Source organism: Pelodiscus sinensis, unplaced genomic scaffold, assembly GCF_049634645.1.
Source record: "Pelodiscus sinensis isolate JC-2024 unplaced genomic scaffold, ASM4963464v1 ctg116, whole genome shotgun sequence".
NCBI lineage: Eukaryota > Metazoa > Chordata > Testudines > Trionychidae > Pelodiscus > Pelodiscus sinensis.
In genome coordinates, this window is record NW_027465819.1 from 17,752 (window position 1) to 45,115 (window position 27,364).

At 47.9% G+C, this 27,364-nt stretch overlaps 2 long non-coding RNA genes across 15 annotated transcripts; both read right to left on the reverse strand.

Moving 5' to 3' along the window:
• Positions 1-2,011: 2,011 nt before the first annotated feature.
• On the reverse strand, positions 2,012-8,037 carry LOC142823494 (uncharacterized). 14 transcript variants are annotated; one of them, XR_012898693.1, is made up of 8 exons: positions 7,917-8,037; positions 7,608-7,802; positions 6,694-6,810; positions 6,396-6,540; positions 4,484-6,174; positions 4,289-4,392; positions 3,117-4,118; positions 2,012-2,927 (listed from the first exon to the last, which is right to left on the reverse strand). It is a non-coding gene; the product is annotated as an uncharacterized LOC142823494 (long non-coding RNA). The 14 variants fall into 14 exon arrangements; XR_012898698.1 differs by lacking the exons at positions 6,694-6,810; positions 7,608-7,802; positions 7,917-8,037 and having other exon boundaries at positions 3,117-3,226; positions 3,398-3,496; positions 3,586-4,118; positions 6,396-6,670; XR_012898692.1 differs by lacking the exons at positions 7,608-7,802; positions 7,917-8,037 and having other exon boundaries at positions 6,694-7,447.
• A 9,805-nt stretch (positions 8,038-17,842) lies between these two features.
• Positions 17,843-27,277, reverse strand: LOC142823493 (uncharacterized). The gene is made up of 4 exons (XR_012898690.1): positions 23,855-27,277; positions 20,558-20,818; positions 19,261-20,156; positions 17,843-18,735 (listed from the first exon to the last, which is right to left on the reverse strand). It is a non-coding gene; the product is annotated as an uncharacterized LOC142823493 (long non-coding RNA).
• Positions 27,278-27,364: the final 87 nt, after the last annotated feature.

Here is a 27,364-nt window from a genome sequence, read left to right on the forward strand (position 1 = left end):
CTAACCCTAACCCTAACCCTAACCCTAACCCTAACCCTAACCCTAACCCTAACCCTAACCCTAACCCTAACCCTAACCCTAACCCTAACCCTAACCCTAACCCTAACCCTAACCCTAACCCTAACCCTAACCCTAACCCTAACCCTAACCCTAACCCTAACCCTAACCCTAACCCTAACCCTAACCCTAACCCTAACCCTAACCCTAACCCTAACCCTAACCCTAACCCTAACCCTAACCCTAACCCTAACCCTAACCCTAACCCTAACCCTAACCCTAACCCTAACCCTAACCCTAACCCTAACCCTAACCCTAACCCTAACCCTAACCCTAACCCTAACCCTAACCCTAACCCTAACCCTAACCCTAACCCTAACCCTAACCCTAACCCTAACCCTAACCCTAACCCTAACCCTAACCCTAACCCTAACCCTAACCCTAACCCTAACCCTAACCCTAACCCTAACCCTAACCCTAACCCTAACCCTAACCCTAACCCTAACCCTAACCCTAACCCTAACCCTAACCCTAACCCTAACCCTAACCCTAACCCTAACCCTAACCCTAACCCTAACCCTAACCCTAACCCTAACCCTAACCCTAACCCTAACCCTAACCCTAACCCTAACCCTAACCCTAACCCTAACCCTAACCCTAACCCTAACCCTAACCCTAACCCTAACCCTAACCCTAACCCTAACCCTAACCCTAACCCTAACCCTAACCCTAACCCTAACCCTAACCCTAACCCTAACCCTAACCCTAACCCTAACCCTAACCCTAACCCTAACCCTAACCCTAACCCTAACCCTAACCCTAACCCTAACCCTAACCCTAACCCTAACCCTAACCCTAACCCTAACCCTAACCCTAACCCTAACCCTAACCCTAACCCTAACCCTAACCCTAACCCTAACCCTAACCCTAACCCTAACCCTAACCCTAACCCTAACCCTAACCCTAACCCTAACCCTAACCCTAACCCTAACCCTAACCCTAACCCTAACCCTAACCCTAACCCTAACCCTAACCCTAACCCTAACCCTAACCCTAACCCTAACCCTAACCCTAACCCTAACCCTAACCCTAACCCTAACCCTAACCCTAACCCTAACCCTAACCCTAACCCTAACCCTAACCCTAACCCTAACCCTAACCCTAACCCTAACCCTAACCCTAACCCTAACCCTAACCCTAACCCTAACCCTAACCCTAACCCTAACCCTAACCCTAACCCTAACCCTAACCCTAACCCTAACCCTAACCCTAACCCTAACCCTAACCCTAACCCTAACCCTAACCCTAACCCTAACCCTAACCCTAACCCTAACCCTAACCCTAACCCTAACCCTAACCCTAACCCTAACCCTAACCCTAACCCTAACCCTAACCCTAACCCTAACCCTAACCCTAACCCTAACCCTAACCCTAACCCTAACCCTAACCCTAACCCTAACCCTAACCCTAACCCTAACCCTAACCCTAACCCTAACCCTAACCCTAACCCTAACCCTAACCCTAACCCTAACCCTAACCCTAACCCTAACCCTAACCCTAGCCCAAACCCTAAGCCCAAACCCTAAGCCCAAACCCTAAGCCCAAACCCTAAAGCCCAAACCCTAAAGCCCAAACCCTAAAGCCCAAACCCTAAAGCCCAAACCCTAAAGCCCAAACCCTAAAGCCCAAACCCTAAAGCCCAAACCCTAAAGCCCAAACCCTAAAGCCCAAACCCTAAAGCCCAAACCCTAAAGCCCAAACCCTAAAGCCCAAACCCTAAAGCCCAAACCCTAAAGCCCAAACCCTAAAGCCCAAACCCTAAAGCCCAAACCCTAAAGCCCAAACCCTAAAGCCCAAACCCAAAAGCCCAAACCCAAAAGCCCAAACCCAAAAGCCCAAACCCAAAAGCCCAAACCCAAAAGCCCAAACCCAAAAGCCCAAACCCAAAAGCCCAAACCCAAAAGCCCAAACCCAGGCTCAGGTCTTTCCAGGCTACAGAGAATGACACCACAAGAGGATTTCACATCAAGTTTATTTGGCAACAAAATGGCTTCCTTTTACAGCAACAGCTTACACATTTGGACTGTGACCAGTACTGGACAAGTCCTATGACATGAACAATAATAATGTTCCATTTTCAGAGTCTTACATGACATGGTGAACATACACTGCAAGCAATACCTTCTCATATCAAAACCTCTCCTCTACAATATCTTGGCCCACATCTCTAGCCTTTGTGATCCAGAGTTGACCACGTGTCGCCTGGCAAACGGCCAGCATGGTTCCTCCTTAGCACCGTCTTGTCAAAAAAGTTAAGTCAAAGACTGTCCGGGACAGTCCCAACCCTGATGCAGTGCAGCGAAACAGCCGGAAGGCTGACAGTTTAAAAAAAAAGTCAGCCTTGCGGCTGTTTGACTGCACTGCATCAGGGTTTATCATCACTGCAGTGATGATGCACTTTATGACTTGGATGACAAAATGAGTCATCTCACCAAGACTCAAACTACACATTACACTCTTAGAAATACAGCACTTACAATACATCAAATGCATGACAATACATCAAATGATACAGCACTCCAATACATCAAATGCATGACAATACATCAAATAATAAAACACTCCAAAACAAAAACACATACAGCACATTACAGTGCCCTCTCGTTACTTTGATGGCTAGAATACACACAATAACCACCAACTTCATTAATTTTGAATTTTTGGTACATGAACTTGACATATCTACCAATTGGGACTGTGAAAATATTAACAATGCCAACTCAGAACTTTGGTACTAGCCATCAAGACAAGAGAACACTGCAAATCACAAAGCGAGAAATACACAAACTCCACATCTTCCAAACAAAGGCACGCCAAATTCTTCTCCAGCCACGTAGAAATGTTCAGATCACACCAAAGAGGAAGACTTCCTACAGAAAGACAAAACAATTGTCACGGTTAATGCCCATACGACAAACTCGAGCCGCTTCCGCTTCCAAAAAACACACATATACGGTGTAGTGCGAGTGAATTTCCCCCAGTGACATGCACCCGGTGAAATACATTTTCCCGAGCAAAATGCACAGCTCACACAACCCCTGATCAGAACCATACTTAACTCTGAAAGCAAATCCGATGCAAACTCTACATCTTCAAAACCAGCAAAGACACACCAAACTCCTCTCTGATAACAGACAAATCTCCAGATGGTACCGATGGAGAATGCTTCCTATAGAAATGAAAAACAATTCTTACAGTTAAGGCCTGTACAACAAAACACAAACCACCTCAGCTTGCAAAAGGGCTCTATACAATCTAGCACAGGTAAACTTCCCCAGCGACATGCACCCAGTGAAATACAACAACACAACAAAAGCCCTGATCGAGGACCATACTTAACTTGAGAATCTGAAAGCAAATCTTCCAAACTGGCAAAGACAAGCCAAACTCTTCTCCGCTTACAGAGAAATCTTTAGAGCACACCAACAGGGAACGCTTCCTATGGAAATGAAAAACAATTCACGGTTAAGGCACACACAACAAACGCAAACTACCTCACCTTCAAAAACACGCATATGTGCAACATACCGCAGCTGAATTTCCCCAAGTGACATGCACCCACTGAACCACATTGCTCAACTGAAACTCAGAGCACGCACAACAAAATCCAACCACTGATCGAGAACCGTACTTAACTTGAGAATGTGAAATCAAATCCTATGTAAACTCTACATCTTCAAAAATGGCAAAATCACACGGAACTCTTCTCCGCTCACAGACAAATCTTCAGATCGTGACAATGGAGAACACTTCCTATTGAAATGAAAAACAATTCTCACAGTTAAGGCACATACAAACGCAAACCTTCGCTTCCAAAACACACACGTGCTACGTTATGTATGTGAATTTCCCCAGTGACATGCACCCACTGAACCACATTGCTCAAGTGAAACTCAGAGCACGCACGACAAAATCCAACCGCTGATCGAGAACCGTACTTAACTTGAGAATGTGAAATCGAATCCTATGTAAACTCTACTGCTTCAAAAATGGCAAAAATCACACAGAACTCTTCTCCGCTCACAGAGAAATCTTCAGATCGTAACAATGGAGAACACTTCCTATTGAAAGGAAAAACAATTCTCACAGTTAAGGCACATACAACAAACACACACATGCTACGTTATGTATGTGAATGTTCCCAGTGACATGCACCCGGTGAACCACATTTCCCAAGTGAAATGCAGAGCGCGCACAAAAAACAAAACCCCTGATCGGGACCGTACTTAACTTGAATCCTATGCAATCTCTTCATCTTCCAAACCAGCAAAGACACGCCAAACTGTTCTCCGGTCATGGCAAAAATCTTCAAATCACACAGCCAGGGAACACTTCCTATGGAAACGAAAAACAATTCTCACGGTTAAGGCACACACAACAAACGCAAACTATCTCAGCTTCGAAAACACACATATGTGCAACATACCGCAGCTGAATTTCCCCAAGTGACATGCACCCGCTGAACCACATTGCTCAACTGAAACTCAGACCACGCACGACAAAATCCAACCGCTGATCAAGAACCGTACTTAACTTGAGAATGTGAAATCAAATCCTATGTAAACTCTACAGCTTCAAAAATGGCAAAAATCACACGGAACTCTTCTCCGCTCACGGAGAAATCTTCACATCGTAACAATGGACAACGCTTCCTATTGAAAGCAAAAACAATTCTCACACTTAAGGCACATACAACAAACACACACGTGCTACGTCATATATGTGAATTTTCCCAGTGACATGCACCCGGTGAACCACATTTCCCAAGTGAAATGCAGAGCGCGCACAAAAACCAAAACCCCTGATCGGGACCGTACTTAACTTAAGAATCTGAAACCAAATCTTCCAAGCTGGCAAAGACAAGCCAAACTCTTCTCCGCTTACAGAGAAATCTTTAGAGCACACCAACAGGGAACGCTTCCTATGGAAATGAAAAACAATTCTCACGGTTAAGGCACACACGACAAACACAAACTACCTCGGCTTGGAAAACACGCATATGTGCAATATACCGCAGCTGAATTTCCCCAAGTGACATGCACCCGCTGAACCACATTGCTCAACTGAAACTCAGAGCACGCACAACAAAATCCAACCGCTGATCGAGAACCGTACTTAACTTGAAAATGTGAAATCAAATCCTATGTAAACTCTACATCTTCAAAAATGGCAAAATCACGCAGAACTCTTCTCCGCTCACAGACAAATCTTCAGATCGTGACAATGGAGAACACTTCCTATTGAAATGAAAAACAATTCTCACAGTTAAGGCACATACAAACGCAAACCTTCGCTTCCAAAACACACACGTGCTACGTTATGTATGTGAATTTCCCCAGTGACATGCACCCACTGAACCACATTTCCCAAGTGAAATGCAGAGCGCGCACAAAAACCAAAACCCCTGATCGGGACCGTACTTAACTTAAGAATCTAAAACCAAATCTTCCAAACCGGCAAAGACAAGTCAAACTCTTCTTCGCTCACAGAGAAATCTTCAGAGGGCACGAACACGGAACGCTTCCTATGGAAATTAAACACAATTCTCAGCATTAAGGCACACACAAAACGCAAACTACCTCAGCTTCCAAAACACGCATATGTGCAACATATCACAGGTGAATTTCCCCAGTGACATGCACCCGGTGAACCACATTTCCCAAGCAAAACACAGAGCACACACGAAAAACAAAACCCCTGATCAGAACCGTACTTAACTTGCAAATCTGAAAGCGAATCCTATGCAAACTCTTCATCTTCCAAACCGGCAAAGACACACCAAACTCTTCTCCGGTCATGGCGAAGTCTTCACATCGCACCGACGGTGAACGCTTCCTATGGAAATGGAAAACAATTCTCACAGTTAAGGCACGTACAACAAATGCAGACCTTCGCTTCCAAAAAACACACGTGATTTTTCCCAGTGACGTGCGCCCAGTGAACCATGTTTCCCCAAGTGAAACACAGAGCACGCACAACAAACAAACAAACATCCCGATCAATGGCCGTACTTAACTTGCAAATGTGAAATCAAATCCACTGCCGTGAGGGAAAAATTCCCCCGCTCGCCAACTGCATCGCTGGTTTTCCAAATTAGATATCTTCTGGAGGCAGAACCTACAACAATGACAAAAATTGAACGTGACAAACGGCCTGTGCGCTAAAGACTATTGTAAGCCAGTTACATTTATGGAAATGACATCTATTTCGACATGACTCTGTCCCATTCCCCCACAAACCCTTAAATAACTAAATTGAGAATCGCATGTCACGAGACCCCTCACCACGCTAGTATCACAATGATCCCCCCCACGCACGTTCCACACAGCCCTCCTCACCGTTATTCCCATGCTTCCAATAATACCGACGAATCTCCACACCTATATCGCACATCTACGATCCATTCGAAGAAAGTGACAAAACTCAACACGTTCGATTGTACAGGACGACGACCACACTGATGACCAGACGACAGCATGCCACCTTACAAGCGACAACGGGCATGGAAAAACAGCATCCGAGTTAACTTATGTAATTAGCCGAGGACCCTTTCGCAATTAGCCCGCCGCACCTAACACAGCAAAGGCCACGTTGCCTTGGTCAAGGCTGCACTCAAAGCTCTAACTTAACACTTACCTCACGGACGCCACCGGTTATGCCACTTCCGCTTGCGTCTCCGTTGCTTCAAACCGCGACGACTGAACAGGATGGACTTGCCATGCCTCGCTCCCTCGGCTCTGTACTCGAATCCTCCTGTGGCATGTCAACAACAAATTCCACATTATCGCTAAAAGCGACGATACTATGTTATTGCTCTCCGTTTGCTAAAATAACCAAAAGCCCAAAAGACCCCTGACGCATGTGTATCTATGACAAAGATGCAACTCGCTTCCTGAACGTAGCCCTCCACATTTCCCACCCCGCTGGGGCCTCTCGCTAGCTAGGATGCTCGCATCTGCCTCAGAAAACCACAACTGCATATAGAACCAAAGACAGAGATAGTGGTGATCGCTTGTGCAAACCCAGTGCATCTCTAGTGACATTCTTGCATAAATTGCTAGTTTCGTCCCCTGCAGGCTAGTTCAATTTGGCTCAAGACAGTCACGCTTTCAGGCTGGGTCCAACTCTATTTTATTGTTTGCAAACAAGTTGGGCCGAGTAGCTCGGTGCTCAAAGCAAGGTCGACTTTGAGCATTGCCTGAGCTGAAACTTTTATAGATTTCACATTCCTTCTGGTCAGCGTGATTGGTCACTGCAAGTTTACTCAGTTCCCTGGCAGAAAGTTTAGCAGCTTCTAAGACATGCACAATCAGCTAAATGATACGTGCTGTTTCGAGCTTAAGCAATGGAGGGGAAGAAGCACACTTAATTTTTACTACAACATGCGCATCGCTCTCTCAGGAGAAATACTCACTTCCTCTGTATAATGACCCCCCCCCGCTCCCATCCCTCTTGACAATAGCCACGTGTGACAGGACTTCCGTTCCTAAACAATGAACCTCAGCCTCACAAATCCTTCTGACCGTTCGACTCTCGGAAAGACACTTAACTTTGATGTCCCCTCCTGCTCTCGAGGTCTTCTTTTCCTTTGTCTACAGACCATCACTCTCGTACATCGTCATCCCTCGGTCGGTGACGTCTTCCCGGACGAATGAACAAATGGTCACGATCCTCCGTGGAACGTGACGACCGGCATCCACATCCAGTACCATTCTTGCCCATGAGCAAACTTCAACCGCCTACTGCTTCATTAACAAAAGACATTTCTTTTACAAAGTAGACTCCCCGTGCCCCGCTGCCACACCCCCTCCCCCTCAATCGCTTTTGAGGACACGGAAAATCGCTACGCTTCTACATACTCCTGCTCGTCCTCCCTCTCTTGCTGCCACAGTAGCCCATCATTAACTAAGATGCTCTCGTGCTCTGCAGAAAACCGACACCCAGAACAGGATGAAAGAAAAAAGTAGCAGTGACCGATTATGCAAGCCCAGTGCAGTGTAACAGACAGGAAACTGAGAGTGGAGCATCTCTAGCTACAGATGGGTCACTGGCCCAGAAACACCCTTTCCTCCAGAGGAAATGCACAGTCCCTTCGTACAGTGACCTTCCACCCGCATGCCTATCCTACTCCCGTTAGCAACGGTCACCGTTTAGAGAGCTTCTGTACAAAAACGAGAAGATGCGACCACAGGAACGCTTCTCGTCATCAAACCCTTTGGCAGATACTTAACTAGGACGATTTGACGGGCGTTTCCCCTCTCGATGTCTCGTTCCCCTTGGTAGTCGAGGACTCATGGACCTACGGTGCTACGAGAAAAATGCATAAAAATATTCACGCGTCTTGAAAATGACAACACCGATCCGTACAAAATTGGATGATACTTGCAAATGCAAATAAAACCCAACTGCAAACCTGATTGATTCATTGTACTCATGGGGCTTTAGATGACTGAACGTGAAAGAAAAGGAAAAAATATAGCTGAAGTTAGCAGAGAGAACTTGCATTACACATTACAGTAGTCTCAGAGCAGCCCCTGCCTAATCCAGCCAGAAAACTGCTATGCTTCTGCAGCAGACACTATAGAAATCCTATCGATGCTAATGATGTGTGTTTTGCAGAATGGCTATCGGAAACAATTCCCCGTATCATCTTCCCGCATGCATTAAATACACTACAAATAACATAAAATGCAATTAAATCACAATACAAAAATGAGAACAGAAGAATGGTACTTTAACCAAAAATACAGCCCAGCATTACCCAAAATCAACACTCACCATGATCGTAGGAGTACCTAGCTACACCTCCTCAAAGCAACCCAAAGCTGAATGACTCCCTAGGCCTAGATGCCCAGCTTAAATGCTACCATAAGCTCCGCCCCTCAATATCCCAGCATGCCTTGAAGGCCAAAGGAAGGTATAAATGCAGACTCATAGGCCACAGACTCCCTTTACTTCATTTCTACATTAGCAGCAGCAAGAGCACCTCATGCTGAAGCATTTATCATCTGTTCTCCTAACAAATACTAATCTCCACAGACTCAAACTCTGTGACCAGGTGAGGCTACAGTCACCCTATTTCAGGTTCCTAAAAGGAAAACCTTGCCCCCAGAAAGGGGGGGGTTCTCAGGGCATACATAGCTACTGGGTGCTGAAATAGCTACTTTAGATGTAGTGAAGAGGGTGTTTGAACTGGAGTATATGCAGAGTGTAGGAAACATCACTTGGCTGGTGCCAGAGAGGATACACACTGCCTCATTCTCAAGATGAAAGGGGGGGGGGTCGTTCCCTGTTATAGTGCCAGGCCACCTGATACAAACAAGAAACCCACCATGCCCCCCAGAGCCAATATGATGGGCAAATGGCAACCTGTGAGAACTTGTACTCTGATGATGTGAGGTTCAGCACTGGCCAACGCTTCCTTTCAGGCTCCCTCCCCCCATCTCCTCTAGACCCCACTGCCTCCCCCAATACTTAATTTTCATACACAAAGGTCTTAGACCTCAATCCTGACACAAATTAGAACATGGGTGGCCAAGTATGGAGCAGCAGCTGCTAGGAGAGTGCTCAGTTCTAAAGGCAACCCAGCCCTCCACGCACGCACGCATGCATGTGCGCGCGAACACACACACACACACACACACACACACACACACCCAGCACCACTGGTAAAGGACAAAGGTAGCAATTACCTAGGAGCCATATACGTGCATTACCTGCAATGACCACCGAGTGTCACTGTGGAGGCGCTGCAGAATTATACGTGCATTACCTGCAATGACCACCGAGTGTCACTGTGGAGGCGCTACAGAATGATACGTGCATTACCGCCGATGACCACCGAGTGTCACTGTGGAGGCGCTACAGAATTATACGTGCATTACCGGCAATGACCACCGAGTGTCACTGTGGAGGCGCTGCAGAATTATACGTGCATTACCGGCAATGACCACCGAGTGTCACTGTGGAGGCGCTACGGAATTATACGTGCATTACCTGCAATGACCTCCGAGTGGCACTGTGGAGGCGCTGCAGAATTATACGTGCATTACCGGCAATGACCACCGAGTGTCACTGTGGAGGCGCTGCAGAATTATACGTGCATTACCTGCAATGACCTCCGAGTGGCACTGTGGAGGCGCTGCAGAATTACACGTGCATTACCTGCAATGACCACCGAGTGGCACTGTTGTTCTGCTAAGGGCAGTTATTTCGGAATGGGGCATTTCTACCCCAATATTATTTCCTGTTTGAAATGATCTTTTTTATTGGGAAATAAGATCACCTGAGCATATACACTGAATCCATGTCAAGTTACATGTAAGGCTTGTGCTGTATAACAAAGTAAGTACTCCCCACAGTCACTCAAAATGGAGTCCCAGGAAGCACTGGGGAGTAACTAACAGCACGTCTATAAGACATCACTTTAGAAAAGTGGTAACGTGAGCATCCAGAGGGGAAGCCCGTTATTTTGAACGTATTTCAGAATAACAGGCTTCTTATTTTTTGTGAAATGAGAGTTTATTGTTCCAGAATAATGCCATTGTTGAAATTGCTATTTCTAAATAGCAATATTGTGTGTGCTCCACTGTCGCTATTTACAAATAGCTCCTTCCTAGGGCTATTAAAGTAATTATGCTCTAGTGTTTCCTAGGGCTTTAAATCAAGGTAGCACATCCACTTTAGGGAAGCCTGCCTCAGAGTAATTACAAGGCTTCTCTGTAATGGGGAAATGCTATTTCAAAATAGATGTTTTAGAATATGCTATTTCAGAATAAAACCTGCCAAAATAAGTGTGTAGTGTAGACATACTTTGACTCAAAGTAGCATGGCCTTACTAAGGGAGCCTACCTCTCACAAATTTTGATGCTTCCCTGTTGTGGGAACACACTATTTTGAAAAAAAGTATTTGAAAATATATTTGAAATAAGATATTTTGGGGGTTAATTCCCCAGTGTGAACATAGCCAAACATTACAGCTACACTGCAATGCTATTTCCATATACCCAAGAATCCCAAAATATCAATCCCTCATCTTCACAGCAAACTTGTTTTTTTTGGATTCATTATTCCAAAGTCCCTGTAAATATCATTCTATGAGGCGAAAGGGACGTTTTCTTAGAGCACTTTATTTTGAAATATTTCATCATTTGGTGCTGTCTACGTGATGCCAAAAGCCATTTTGAAATAGCATTGAGATAAGATACTCAATTTGAGCTATACAAATTGAGTATCTTATTTCAAGTACTCTGTAGAACTCTGAGACTCTCTTTACCCCTCCTTCACCCTCAAAGATTCTCCCTCCACCCACTTTCCTCTCCCAGATTCTTTCCCCAGCCCCTCTCCAGTCACTTTGACCCCAAATAAAAAACACACCCAGTTTATTGTTTCCAAAAAACAATGTCAGTTTTATTGTCTCTGCAGGGGAGGGGGGGAGGATTAAGAGAGGAAAGGCAAAGAGGGGCAAGGCACAGGCCCCTAGTGGGGAGGTCCTGGGGAGTGTGTCACTGGGGTCCTTGTAAGAAACTTACCCTCAGGGCCTCCTGGATGTGCACCCCCACCTGATGAGCCTGCTGGATGGCAGCTGTGCACAGCTGTTCAAAGGGCCTGCTGACCTGGCCTGCCTTTGCTCCCCCTTCCCCCTCCCCCCCCCCCCCCCCCCGCCATCTGCCCAGGAGGAACACCTTCCCCTTCGGATCACAAATATTGTAGAGCACAGAACACTGGCCCAACGTCCAGCCGTGTGACAAGACATCTCAACCTATGCGGGGAGGAATAGCTCAGTGGTTTGAGCATTGATCTGCTAAACCCAGGATTGTGAATTCAATCCTTGAGGACGCCATTTAGGGATTTGGGGCAAATCTGTCAGGGATGGTATTTGGTCCTGCCACGAGGGCAGGGGACTGGATTCAATGACCTATCAAGGTCCCTTCCAGGTCTATGAGATTAATATAAATAAATATATGGAGCTATAAATAGGTATAGCTCCATATATTTACCTCACCTTGAGACACCCAAAGGCACCCTCCACTACAGGGTAGGCCCAGCCAAGTCGGGAATTGAAGCATTCCTTGCTAGGGTCAAGGTGTCCGGTGTAAAGCTTCGTGAGCCAGGGCAACAGCGTGTAGGTCACATCCCCCACAATGCACAGTTGCATGTACACATCCCCCACCCTGATGATGAGGTCAGGGAATAAACTGCCTGCCTCCAGCTTCTGGAAGACTCTGGAGTCGCATAAGATGTGAGCGTCACGTGCCTTCCTCGACCAGCCTAAGAAAATGTCAGTAAACTGCCCATGGTGGTTGAGAGGGCCTGTGGGATCATGGAGAAGTAACCTCGTGGTTTATATACATAGATGCCTGGTAGTTGGCGTAGTCGTCGCTTGGGCAGGGATGTGGGTGCCGTCAATAATATCACCGCCACACGGTTCCGTGTTGCTGAGGTGGATGACCCTGAGCAGCTGGATGGTGTCGATGACCCGCATGTGACATAGTGCAGGTGCTGTCTACTTTGTAACCCGGTGTTCCCTCCTGGCTGTGTTGTTATGTGCGATTCCCAATGAGTCACTCCTCATGTGTATTGGCCCCAGACACCTAAGTCTCAGCCTGAGCAGATAACAAGGCTGTTCCCAGAGGGTGAGACAAAAGAAGAGAGGCGGGGTCAGCCATCAGGCTGGGGGGTAGGGCCTGGGAGTTGAGTTAGTCTCCGCTGGGCTAGGTGGAGTGAGGATGTTTTAGACCAAGAAAGGGGGTAAAGCCCCTTCCCCTCGAGAGGACTAAGGCTGTCTGCCCTCGCTCCTGTGTTAACATCGCTCCTATGCTATGCTGTGTCGCTCAGAAGAAATAAACCCTTTTACTCTACTGACTGGCCGAGACACACATCTGGCTGGGGATGGGGGTGCAGGGTCGGGGGCTCCCCGACACACCATCACACCGCACCTCCTGTAGCAGGAGACCAACAAACAGAGAATCACTGGGGTGCCTGAGCCCTGTGCAGGTCCCTCAGCCCACCCCTTCCCTGCTCACACATATCAGGAGCCACCCCCTACGTAGCCTATCCCTGGCAGGGCTCTGTGAGGGTGGGACTGAAAAATTGCCTTGGAAAGGGGCTTCTCCACCACCCCCAACCACCCTTTCCCTAGGGTTCCCCATTCCAGCACTTCACACAGTCCTTCCGGGACCTTAGCTGGAGAGCGCCACGCCTGCATGACGTGGGCCCTGACGGTCGACTTTTCCACACGAAACTGGTTCAACACATCGGTAGCTGTCCAGCGTGGTGACCTTCCACACGGCAATGGTGACCCGCGTCTGCAGAGGGGAATATGGGTCGCATGCGTGTCCCGTCGTGTGAGGGCAGGGGAGAGCCAGGAACACAGCTCCAGGAAGGTCTTCTTCCTCGTACAGAAATTCTGGAGCCGCTGTTGGTCATCCCAGAGCTCCATGTCGAGCCAGTCAGAACTAGTCTCCAGCGCAAGAAGTGGCGGTGCACAGTGTGGTGCAGCTGGAAGAGCTGCGCTCCCGGACAATCAGCTGGTGGTTGCATTCCTGCATGGCCAGGAGGGCAGCCTGTAGAAACCGCAGCACGATAGCTAAGGGCCGTCGAGTGCCCAGAAGCAGCTCTAGCTCCACGACTGGCAAGCTGAGGTGTCCGCAAGGGCAACCGGAGGAGTCAGAGCTAAGGCTTTGCTGTCCCTCCAGGGAAAGGAGAAGCACCCGAGAAATGGCTGTACCAGGGGAGGGGGGGGTGTCACTTTGCTACCTTCAGAGGGTCCCTTATCCCGCTTCTCTAACACAGGACCTAGGCCCATCCCTGGGGCACATGGTGTTGTCTGCCCGGCCACTGACGGTGTGGGCAGAGGGGGGTGGGATCAAGCCCACCATTCTGTGCTCCCCAGACAAATCCCTGCCCTATCCCTGAGTTCACTGGAGATCCCACTCTGTCTCCCTGCCTTCAGTGGGTCCCTTCTCCTGCCTTCCTAATGTGGGAGCCAGCTCCATCCCTGGGGGGTCTATGTTGGCTGTTTGGCCGCTCCCAGGGTGGGTGGGATGGGCCCACGAGCCTGCCCTGCCAGGTGAAAGGGTCTCAGATAGCTATTTCAAACTAAATCTCCACACTGATTGGATACAGAATTGCATTTAAGGCCACTCAGAACCACTTCAGGCAGGGCTTCGGGTCAGCAATTACTTCTGGGAGCTGCTGCTTGAGGCTAAGTGCTTAGGGTATGTCTACACTGCAGCACTAATTGGAACTAACTTAATTCGAATTAGTTAATTCAAACTAAGATAATTCGAATTAGTGCATCTAGACCTAAAAACTAATTCGAATTAGCATTTTGCTAATTCGAAATAGCGTATCCACATTGAGTGGACCCTGAACCGAAGTTAAGGCTGGCCAGAACCAGTGCCTGCAGGGCATCAGGTTAGGACTTAGAGTGTGGAGCTGCTGCCTCCGGCTAGCCGAGGGTTGTGCTTAAAGGAACCCGACCCCCACCCCGGCCAGACAGTTCTCAGGGTTCCCCACTTGCTTGTCTACCTCGATGAGGGACAGCAAAGCAGTCCTGTCTTGGAGTGCCCACACTCAGCACATCACAGCACTTGGCAATCAGCCCGGCTGCACTTGCCGCAGGCTGCCATCCAAGGGGATCAATTGGGAGGCTGTCAGGATCCAGGAGGCCCTGCAGGAGAGCTTCCACCCCGAGGAGCCCGCAGAGCCACCCCAGTCCTCCCCATCGGGGGCTCATGCCCCATTCCTCCCTAACCTCCTTCCACTTACCCTTCCCTAGCCCCCTTCCTGATGTAAAAAATAAGTGACACGTGTGTTGTTAAATAAAGAGAGTTTCTATTTTTGAAAACTGAGGGGTGGGGATTAACCTCTGGGGAGACTGGGAAAAGGTGGTGGGAGAGGGGAGGTGGAAACCTGGGAGGAGGGAGCTGGAAGGGGGAAGCCAGGGGAAGGAGGAGAAGGGGAAGTATAAAACTATGGTACGCCATATCTTCAGTACTGTGTACAGATGTGGTCTCCTCACTTCAAAAAAGGGTTCAGAAAAGGGCAACTACAATGATTAGGGGTTTGGAACAGGTCCCATATGAAGAGAGGCTAAAGAGACTGGGACTTTTCAGCTTAGAAAAGAGGAGATTGAGGGGGATATGATAGAGGTCTATAAAATCATGACTGGTATGGAGAGGGTGAATAAAGAAAAGTTCTTCATTAGTTCTCATAATAGAAGGACTAGAGGACACCAAATGAAATGAATGGACAGCAGGCTTAAAACTAATAAGCGAAAGTTCTTCTTCTCACAGCACATAGTCAACCTGTGGAACTCCTTGCCACAGGAGGCTGTGAAGGCTAATACTATAACAGAGTTTAACGAGAAGTTAGATAAATTCAGGGAGGTTGGGTCCATGGAGTAGGAACGGTGTCCCTGGCCTCTGTTTGTGGAAGGCTGGAGATGGATGGCACGAGACAAATCGCTTGGTCATTGTCTTAGGTCCATCCCCTCCAGGTACTTGGTGTTGTCCCCTGTCGGCAGACAGGCTACTTGGCTAGATGGACCTTTGATCTGACCCAGTACGGCCGTTCTTATGTTCTAAGCTCACGGCTCAGGGCCGGGAATCTCACTGGACCAACTTGATTTTCATGAAAACCTGCTCATGGGCTCACATGTGACCTTTGGTGGCCAGGCGGGCAGCTATCCTGCCCTAGATGGCCATATTCCTGTGCCTAGTGTGGAGATCGTGGATGTTGGAGGCCTCCCCCCGAACCTTGATGAGGTCCACGATCTCCACTCTAGACCAGGCGGGCGCCCGCCTCTTGCAGCCCCGGGCAGGCTCCTGGGAGCCATTGGCCTAGTCCTGGGAAGAGGCAGAGGGCTGGGTGGCAGCCGGTGGCTGGCTCATGCCGTGCCAGGTGCAGGGTCTGCTGGCTGGGTGCTGGCAGGCTTGCAACTGGCACAAGCACTGTAGCCAGACCGTGACCCTTTAAGGGCTCCGGGGCCGGGAGGGGGGCAGAAAAGTTTCCCTGGTTTGGCCCAGAGTGGCCACCAGGGCAACCTGGGAAGGGCTAGCCTCCAACTAGTTCGAATTAAGTGGCTACACAGCCCTTAATTCGAACTACTTAATTCGAACTAGGTAAACCTCACTCTACAAGGAGTAACGCCTAGTTCAAATTAAGCGTTCTGCTAGTTCGATTTAAATTCGAACTAGCGGTTTGTATGTATACCCGCTATTAAAGTTAATTCCAACTAATGGCTGTTTGTTCAAATTAACTTTGTAGTGGAGACACACCCTTAGAGATTTGTGCCTGTCTATCAGCAAATGGCCGCCGACGGTGCGTCTAAACTACATGCCTTTTTCAACAGAGGCCTTTTCTAAAGTATTTTTCGAAAAAGCCTCTGTTGAAAAAGCTTCTAGATTGATTTTTTTGCTCCGCATCATGCTATCAGCTTTTTCGAAAAAGAGCATCCAGACTGCCAGATGCTCTTTCAAAAAAAAAAAAAAAAAGGCACCCAGAAGTGCTTCTGGCAGGGCATGGGGGCAGCCTTTATTTCCAGGTGTTGCTGCATGCCCTTAGCAGAGATGCGTGCTTAAAGGGATCCCCCAGACAGCCATTGCTCTGCTCCTGCTTCTGGCTTGCCTACCTCCTGGAGGGAAAGCAAAGCTGCTGCAGTGCTTGCTCTGGTTGCCCTGCTTCCTCGGACACCACAGCAGTTTATTTTCAGGTTCAGGGTTTTTTTCTGCTTTTCACTGTGTTGGGGAGAATTCACAGACATTTGCGTCGGGTGGTCAGGCCGGGCACGTGATGCCCGCATCTTCCGGAACTCATACCTGTACCGCAGCCTGCAGGCTGGGTCATTCTTTCTGGAGTGAAACTATGCAGTCGGGGATGTTCAGATACCTACGTGCATTGTGGCTGACACGGCGAACCCCCTTATGACCTGGCTCATGAAGCCATTCACTGGACACCTGGATGCGAGCAGGGACCTCTTTAACTCTCGCCTGAATCGGGCTCGCTTGGAGGTGGAGTGCGCCTTTGGCCGTTTGAAGGGCAGGTTTATATGCCTTCTCGCTCGGCTGGACATGGGGGAACACAACATCCCCGATGTGGTTGCTGAATGCTGTGTGCTGCACAACCTAGTGGAGAGAAAAGAGGCGGCCTTCCTCCCAGCGTGGGGGACACGGGCTGCTGTGGAGGGGAGGCACTTTGAGCAGCCCCGGACAGCTGCCATCCGGCAAGCCCTCCAGCTGGGATTGCGCATTCGGGAAGCCCTGAGGGAGTGATTTTCCCAAGGAGCCCAATGAGTTTCCCCAGGGCCTTCCAAATGTGGGATTGCCCCATGCCTCCAGTGCCTTCCCCCCCCCCCCCGTCCAAAGCCCCTCCCAGCCCCACATTCACACTGAGAACAGAGACAGGTTGTGACAGACCGGGCCGGGTCTGGGCACAGCTGACGGCGTCCGCTCTGGGCAAATTGCTCAAACTAGGGGCTCCTTACAGTCCCCAGACTGGTGACCTTCCCAAACAGGCCACAAACCAGTCCCAAAAATAAATTGTTTGTTAACAAAGTAAAGTGCTTCCCTTACTGACTCTCAAAGGTGGGAAGGGGGATGTCAACCTGGAAGGGAGGAGGGAGGCTCAAGGCTGAGGGTGCCACCTGGATGACGAGCCCCTGCCACCTTGGCTGCGGAGGCCTGCTTGGAGATGGCTGCGCGTGCAGGCTGGGGCTGGGCAGGAGGTGCGGCTGTACCTGAGTCTGGGATGGCAGCAGGTGAAGGGGGGGCAGGGGGGTGAGGGGAGGGGTGGGAGAGCTGGTGGAGGGGGAGGGCAGGCTGAGCAGGAGGAGCAGGAACAGACACAGGACCGGGGAAGGCCGTGGCCTCCCGGATAGCAGTGCAAACAGCAGTGCACTGTGTTGGGGAAATCTCGCTCCCCGGGGGTACAGAGTCCCCAGAAGGGTCCGAGGCTGGAGGTCAAAGCAGTGAGGCAGGAGAGAAATCCAAAAGGAAAATTTTATTATGCATGCAGGCTGACAGCTACCAGAGTGAGAGCAGCAGCAGCCCTGAGAGAGAGTTTCCGGGATCCTTTATACAGTATGTTCAAACAGTTTAGTTGTTGATTGTTTTCTTTAACATATCAAAGTCTCAGCAGAAGTACTCTAAGACATTTCTGTTCACACCAGGTGTGCTGGAAGTAAGTTTTACAGAACAAAGGCACATGAGAACCTGAGTGAGGAGTCTACAAGGCAAACTGTGACAAAGATAAGAGTTTACATGACAATTTGTGACAGACTAGGAGTCTCCGTGAAGTTGAGATAGGCATTGTAAGGGTCTTGACTAGATTTAAGATGATTTCTCTCTGTTACAGGGAGAGAGGCCTGGAAAACTTTTAACCCTTACAGCAGTTTTCTGTTAGAGAGTTTTGATTTCCTGCACAGTCCCTCCTTAGACACAATTGGAGTTATTTGATTTTTCTCCCACAGCTGCTGCACAAACTCGTCCAGTAAGCGACTGTGCCGCTCTGTCTCTGCCTGCATCCTCTGATTACATGTCTCCTGCATCCCTGGCAGGGCCGAGATGTGCTGGTGCACCAGGTCCAAATACGTGCGCCAGTGCCGATGGGTTCCCTGCAGCCGTCTGGGAGGTGGGAGAGGTGTGCCCCCCCCCCCCACCCTCCTGGACAGCTGGGCTGGATGTGGAGGACAAGAGGGAAAAGTCATCAGTCATGCATGCTCACACTTTCCCTGAGAGACAGCATGCCCTCCTCAGCAGTCAGTGCCTGTCCTCTAGGATCAGCGGATGCTCATGTGGTCTCAGCAAGGAGTGGTATGCCCTGAGCAGCAGCCACGGCCTCTCTGAAGCCCAGACAGTGTGCAGGCCACCATCCTGCCCCCCTCCCCCCACCCCTTGGCCAAGCAGCACAGACAAGTGCCAGGCCACAGTTGGGGTTCCCACAGGTTGCTAAGAAGCCTGAAGCTGTGTGGCAATTCCCAGGGTCCCAAACCCCTGCCTGTACCTGGCATCAGTGTCTGTAGGAGCAGGTGGTTCCTCGCAGCCATGCGGGTGCAGGGGTAGGACGGCCCTCCCTGAGGTCAGTCGTGTGTGTGCCCCCCTCCTCCCAGGATGTGAACAGCATGACATGTCACAGTACTGCACCATCCGCTTTGCTCCCGCCTCCCCTGCCCTGTGTGTGTTGGACCCTCACAGCACTCACCTGATGCTCCCTCCCCGGTGCCCAAAGTTGTCTGGGCAGGAACAATAGAGATGAAAGGTCTGGCAGGAGTGTCCACCAGGGCTTCTACCCGGAGGCCTTTATTTTCGACAAAAAATCTTCCCCGCGTCCACACTTCCCTTTTTTTGACAGATCTCCGTCAAAAATAATGTTATTCCTCATAAAACGTAAAATGAGATTTACTGCTGTCAACAAAACCGCTGCATTCTGTTGATTTACTGTCGACAGAACGCAGCGGCCATCTAGACGCAGGTACAGATTTTTCGAACAATCCCTGTAGTCTAGACACACCCCGAGTGTCAGAGTTGCTGCATTACAGAATTGTGCATGCATTGCCAAAAGTGGCCATCGAGTGTCACTGTTGCTCTGTTGCGGCATTTTTACGCTAGGCAGTTAGGAGTTATGAAATAACAGGCTAATGACTCCTGTTTGTGATGAGGAATAACCCTCATGTAGAAATTGTTATTTTGAAATGTCTTCAGTATATATGCTCAGCTGTTCTTATTTAGAAATAACTACTCCCCAGAGTCATTCAAAGTAATTAATCCCCGGTGCTTCCTGAGACTCTAAATCAATGTAGTACGTCAACATTAGGGGAGCCTGACTCAGACTAATTTCAAGGCTTCCCTGTAGTTTGGATGTTCTATTTCAAAGTAGTTAGCTTATTCTGACATAAGTGTGCAGCGTAGACATTATTCAAAATAACTTTAAAAGATTCAAGGTATAACTGCCTAACTAAGTACTGAGGGAAAACTGCAAATTTCCATTTGCTCTTAGTCTGCATTGCGCTAGCTGGCTTCCAGCCCTAGTGATGGGCTCAAGGCTTTAGTCTCTGGCACAAGTCAGCCATTCTTTCATGAATCCAATGCCACTGAGAACTGAAAAGAGAATGAGAGGAGACTTGTAAACTCGACCACCACTAGTGGGCAAAACACAGACAAACATGTGCATCACCTAACTGCTGGTCACTGGAGACCCCTTCTTTATTCCTCTCCGGACTATCCAGGTCCTAAAATGCTCATAATTTATAAGAAACTATGACCATCTCCACTTCACCACACCCTCAGTCCACTATACCCACACCCTACCCAGAATACTCTGGTCCTCTGAGGGACGTGATGATTGAGCAAGCAACTGGAGAACAATGTGATGATGTCCAGTGATTACACGGACAGATGCTCTGTAGTTTGTCGTCCCTCCCTCCACATCGCTGTATTTGAAGGGCAGCGACCCACGTGCAGCTACTTACGGAGAGGAAAGGACAATCCCAGACAATTACCAGCCACGGGCAGAGCTCTGCCTTCCCCAGGATCTGTCCCATGGAAATCACAAGCATCTCTCTGCACGGAAGGAGGCACCTCGCTGCACAGACACTGGCTGAAGATAATTTCACAAAACATACACCAGCTCCTACAGCGTCATGAGAGACCTCCTCAGCTCCACTGTCAATAGGAACAACAGGTGACTCAGACTCACTTCAGGCAGATGCCCCTCATCTAGCTGGATCTCCAGAGTGGCTCCGATTGCCTACAGCAGGCCTCTGCAAGAACAGCAAATAACCCATGGAAGAAGTATCACTGCCAAAAATGCTACAGCTGCATGAGACCGTCCAGTACCTGCCTCCCTCTCCAACCCTTTCTACAACATGGCTGTTCCGCTACAAGACACAGACTGAACACCGACGGGTCACTTGGCTGTAGCTCCCTGCTGACATCAGGATTATGCCAAGAGATCCGCTCATCTTCCATTCACTCGAGTCCAAGCCAGTAAGAATGCAAACACACCTCACATGCAGCTTCCTCTCTTTTTTCTGTTGTGTTGGCTAACACGGATTCATATGCCCTTGTGTTGCCCAAACGTCCAGTTTTGTGAGACCCCTTTTTAACTCATTCCTACCAGCTTTGGATTAGGGATGTTAAAGACAAGTCTATCCCCATAAGCAAATGCTTATGGGATAGTTGTCTGTTGACTAGTCAGCTAGTCGATTCCCCACACCTTGCTGCCTCTCTGAGATAGAAAGCGGAGGCGGGGGGAAGGAGTACTTCAAAGTGGCAGCACTGCATGGCTGAGCTGGGGATCAGCTGTGCGGCAGCTGCCCCTTTGAAAAGCCACCTCCACGCATTTAAAGTGGCAGCCATGGACCCCGGGGTCAGCTGAGAACTCCCCAGCTGATCCCCAGCTCTGCGTGGCATTTCCCCAGCTGGCCCCAGGTTCCACACGGCATGACCTGGGGCTCCTCATGGCATGCAGCATGGCATGGAGCCTGGGGTCAGTGGGGGACTCAGAGTCCCCAGCTGAACCCAAGCTCCATTACTTTGAAATGCACAAGAGTCCCTGCTGGGCTCTTGTACTTTTCAAAGGAGGAATGGGGAAGTGCCTATCGACTTTGATTTAGTCACTATTTATCCCTTTAGTCTCTCCTTTTTCAAGAACATTTGTGAGACGTTTAATAGCAGTGGTCCAAATGCAGATCCCAAAAGCATAACACTCATTCCTACTCTCCCCATCATAGCCACCAGGCTGCTGGTCAGTCCTCATGGTTAAGGGGTTATCCTAGCCAGATATTTGGTCAGCCAATAACAATGCAGGTAGGGATTTCAAACTGGGAACAAAGGAATTTTTAACTTTTTCCTCCTCTGTCTGAGGCAGAGTGGGTTCTTCCAGGTAACAGGGAGCTGCGAGGCTGTCTCGCTCTCTCTAAGAAAAGTCTTTTCACAATATGTAAGTAGGGCAAAGTTTAATTAATCTATCAGGTTTTTAATTGTTTTATGGTTTGGGAATTTCAAATTGATGTTAAAAGTGGTTTTTTTTTCTCTTTTGTAATGAAGTTTTCTAACTCACAGAATTGTCTCTGGCTACATCTAGACTGGCATGATTTTTCGGAAATGGTTTTAACGGAAAAGTTTTCCATTAAAACCATTTTTGGAAAAGAGCGTCTAGATTGGCACGGATGCTTTTCCACAAAAGCACTTTTTGCGGAAAAGCATCCATGCCAATCTAGACGTGCTTTTCCGCAAAAAAGCCCTGATCGCCATTTTTGCGATCGGGGCTTTTTTGCGGAAAACAAAGCTGAGCTGTCTATACTGGCCCTTTTGCGCAAAAGTTTTGCGCAAAAGGACTTTTGCCCGAACGGGAGCAGCATAGTTTTCCGCAAGAACACTGACAATCTTACATGAGATCGTCAGTGCTTTTCTGGAAAAGCAAGCGGCCAGTGTAGACAGCTGGCAAGTTATTCTGGAAAAGCGGCTGATTTTCCGGAATAAGTGGCCAGTATAGACACAGCCTCTGAGTATACAAATTGCTGGCCCTTACCATCTAGCTACCTTAACTATACTTGCAACGGTAGTATTGTTTTGATAATAAAAAGTTTGTTTTCTTTTCTAATTAACCTGCTATAGGTTTATTTTGGTGTCCTAGTTTTATCTGTAAGCTCTCTGTCTGTCTGCCTGGGAGTCAGCTAGCACAGACTGCAGCTTGTTTTTCTCTTTTCTTTTTCAAGCTCTGAGGGGAAAAAGAGCTTGAGGTACCCCTGAGGTTTTAGGGAGGAGGTTTCCCAAGTGATCTCATCCCTAGTTTTCTTGGACTACTTGGGTGATGGCAGTGGATATTCCCTAAAATTTGGGTTTTAGGATTTTGGGGGGAAGTTTTTGTACCAAAGCCTGGAGAGATCAGGTTTTGGGGTACTTTTGCGGGCCCCTGCTCCTGCATTTGTTGTGCCAGAGTGGGTTCCCCCCCCATCTTTTAAGGGGAGTACCCAGCAATGTTTTTATGAGGATCTAACAATACTTCAACTGCTTGAATGTCCGTCCATTTGTTATAAAGAACGAGAGGGGCAGGGTGATTTAAGCATAATAAAGTCCATGCCCCAAAGGCAAAGCCGCATCAGCTCAAACTCTGTTGCATTTAAGAACTGCCTCTGGAGTTAGGACATGGGCTTTAAGCACACCTCATGTATGAAATCCAGGGTTTCAAACTCAGGAGGGGGGCTACTGCCCTCCTACCCCATTTCTCTACCCAATTCTACACCCATAGGACCAAGGGCACCTACCCCCCTCAAACAATGGTGCCCTTGGCCTTATGGGTGGAGAAAGGGCAGGGTTAGGAGTGCACATTGCCATGGGCTGGGGGTGTTAAAAGGAAGAGAAAGGAGGGGTTGAGGGATCCACTGGATGGACGGGTGGACTGGAAGGATCAAGAGCGTGTTGGGCTGGGGGCCGTTAGGGAGGAAGAGGAGGGTGGGTCAGAGGGGTCCTTATGTGTTGAAAGATGAATGGGGAGAAGGTAGGGTGAAGGCTGACGTGAGCTGGGAAGGTGGCTGTGACAGACCGGGCCGGGTCTTGGCACAGCTGAGGGCATCCGCTCAGGGCGAATTGCTCAAAACTCGGGGCTCCTTACAGCCCCAGACTGGAAGCCTTTCCCAAATAGGCCATAAACCAGTCACACTGAGTGCTTTAGCTGCCAATCTGGCCAGCCAGAAGCCTCACGAGCAAAACCCCTCAGACACCCCAGCTCTCCCTGTGCCACAATTAGCCCCGGGCCTGCACACAGGTGAGGGGGTTGTAGAACCCAATCTCACCTTCCCCGAACGGGTCTTTCCGGTCCCAAAGAACCAGCCACAAATCCCCGGTCAGTTTACACTCTGGATCTTACTCACAAGATCACGCCGGGCCAATCCTTTAGAATCTGAAATCTAAAGGTTTATTAATAGAAGAAAGAAAAGCATGAGAGTAAGGTTGTTAAGGAGAATACATTACATGCACCAGTCACCGAGTTCTCGATGCAGGCTCTCAGCAGAGATGTTATAACTGCTATCTTAAAGGTCTCTGGTGTTCATCCTATGTCAGGATGGGTCAGCTTTCTGTTCCTTGCAAGGCTGCATCTAGGATCAGTAGCAGAATTGAAGACAAGATGGAGTCCGCCTCATGGCACTTGTATATCTCCCTGGTACCTTCCAAGTGGAGCAGGTCACATGGTCGAGTGACTTAGCTCTGTTTCATATGTCAGCAGCTATTTTGCCCTGGCTGGGTTGCATGTTCCCCGACACAGTCCTCAGGTGTGTATTGGGCACCTTGAGAGCCATTGTCCCTGGACCAGTGCTAATTAGCATACTCATTCAACGGACAATCCTCCTTTACAACAGGCAGTGCAGGCCAATATCAGCACAGACTCCATATTCATAACTCCACATACAGATATCATACAAGTACATGAGTAGCATATACAGAATCAGTAAAACATGAGCTTTCATTTGACATCTCGCATGGCCCCCTTTGTATAGACTTTGGGGCAAACACCTCCCCCCAATTGGTGCATCAGTGATCTGGCTGCTCCCCTTAAAATCCAGTAACATGACACCCAGACAAAAGACCAGGGCCTCTGCTTTCCTATTCCTTTGAGGCCACTCCCTACTACCCACTGCTCGGACTTAAGGACAAAAGCAATTGTGTAATTATAGAATATGGTAATTATAGAATATTAAAGGAAAATAGTTGTTAACTTTTGTGCTTTTAAACAGTTTACAAAAGTGGAATTGGTATCACAAGGAAATTAACTCTATAAACTTGGTAACATTGTTAAACACTTTGATGGAAAAGCAATACACCATCTCATGGAACATTGTAAGTATCTATTTTAGCAGTTAAGCATTATATTTGGAAGACAAAATTGGTAATAAACCTCCAGTGAAAATAAATATCTGTACAACAATTGCAAAAGTTTAGTTGTATTATAAAAGACTTGATCCCTATTATAAACAAACTTGACTAACCTGTTTATTAAATTTAAGTTACTAAAAACAAGACAGATGTAAAGAAAAACTTGTATTATGTCAACTAACTGAAGTTTAAGGTTTATCCTACAGATCAAAAACACTAGACGATATCACAGCACAAAAACACTAAAAGATAGCAGCACGCAGTGAAGAAATGCCTAAGCATCAAGAAAAGAGAAGAAAAATGAAGTACTTTATAAATAAAAGACTGTTCACCTCAATGTCCCATATATGGACAATTAAGTTGGCAATCAGCTAGAAATCATTGTTAGTTCATTTAAACTTAGCTATTATGTAAAACCAATTGTTGTTTGCTGTACCACTATTGTTGCTATATCACTGTATTATTATTGTATGTTTGCTGTACACCATTTACAATGTGCATAGCATTGCTAAATTGTTTAGCCATAATAGGTGAAAAATTGTTTAGCCAAATAGGAGCAATTATAAAAAAGGGTTTAAAAAAAAAGGAGAGAGAGAGAATCACAAAAGAAAATTAAGTGTATAAAACTACAACTTGAGTTAAAAAACAAATCCCTGTTATTACTCGTAATGATTTGGATCAGTGACATTAAACCTAAACCGAGGCACATATTATTCCAAACAATTTTGTTCAGTGTCTGGGACCAATCCCGAATCCTAACACAGCAATAATTAATAAACTGGTTACTGTCCATTCAGTAAGTTGTCTGGAAGACAGAATCCATAAAAAACAACTGACTGGTGTGTCACAGAGCACTGCGACCAATGGAACAGAGACACTAGCCATTCCTGGTTCTTGCCTAGCAAAGTCTATTGCAGAGGGTGACCACCGGCAGTAAAGCTGATGTATAACATGAATGGACAGTACTGGGTAGTATTGGAGTACAAAACATTTATTATAAAAGGCCTCATTTATAATGTCACTACTCCAAATTTCTGTTTTGCTTCTTATATATAATCTTGTGGGACACACTCTAACAATGTCTATCCCAGTATTTAAAATCACTAAAAAACACTCAGTCTACTATTAATAATAGTACAAATGGTAATTATATATGCCCTAATTGAAGTGTATGGCTATCAGCAGTACCACACGAGCCAAATCACAATACCAAGTTACAAATGGCTATAAGGTTATGCCATATATACATAGGTGCACTGAGCAAATATGCCTAAGTACTCTACAAAAGATACACCATTTCCATATTAATTATTTGAAAAGCCTGTTAAAACTCAATCAAAAAACCTGCATTCCTCAGTACGGTCCTGGGTCTAACATTCCCAGGCCCACCATAAGGGACTGAAAAGAATTGGAAAATAAAATCTGTCCATCAGTCGTACGAGGGAATGTGCAGACTAAGGGACAGATGGGGCATGAGCGTGTGAACAGTACGACAAAGGTGTCCACATGACAGTGTTTAGCCCACTGGGTCACCTTCAGTTCATGCATTATGCTTTTCCGGGACGATGGGTAAACATCCTCCCCATAAAAGGACAAAAAGTGGGGGAATGTAGTAAGTTGAGGTCAGTAACATGGAGTCAGCAGGCCTAAATAGAGGCCTATAACATGAAAACAGCAACAGGCCTGCAATCTAGTGAGCAAAACTTTGGTTCAGTAACAGGAGCCAAGAAAGAGGCCCTATTGATAAATTGTGTGATTGTGTAAGTTAGGTCGAGCATGGAAGGACACAGGAAGGTACTGGGTACAGACTGTGAGCCAAAGGGGAGTATTGGAACATCTTAAGAAGAAATGTCTTGGTACAAAAACTCCCAAAAAACTAATGTACATATCGACCTAGGTTCAGGACCAGGTCGAGATTGACAGCATGAAGGATAGTAAGTAAGCCCCCCTTCCATAAGGTGAGGGGTGGTAACTAAGCAACAGAGGGTGGTAACCTGGTACGTAAAGAAATGATGTAAGTTGTTTGTACCTGTCTATAAAAGGACACCGCAGAGGGTGCTCTCCGGCCGACCTGGGGGGGTGCACTAGGTGCCTGAACGGCAGGTGTCATTGCCTAAACTTACAGAGTGCACAGTAGCTTAATTTTGACTAACTGCTGTTAATATCTGTTATACAGGCAGTCCCCGACTTACGCGGATCCGACTTATGTCGGATCCGCACTTACGAACGGAGCTTTCTCGCCCCGGAAGTTGGGGCGAGAAAGCCCCGTTCGTAAGCTGCTCCGGTGCCCCTGGTCTGCTGGAGACCGTCTCCAGCAGACCAGGGGCACCGGGCGGGTTCCCGCGCTTCTGAGGCTTTGCTCTGGCAAAGCCTCGGAAGCGCGGGAACCGCTGCTGCTGCCACTTGGGTGCCGGTGCCTGTGGTCTGCTGGG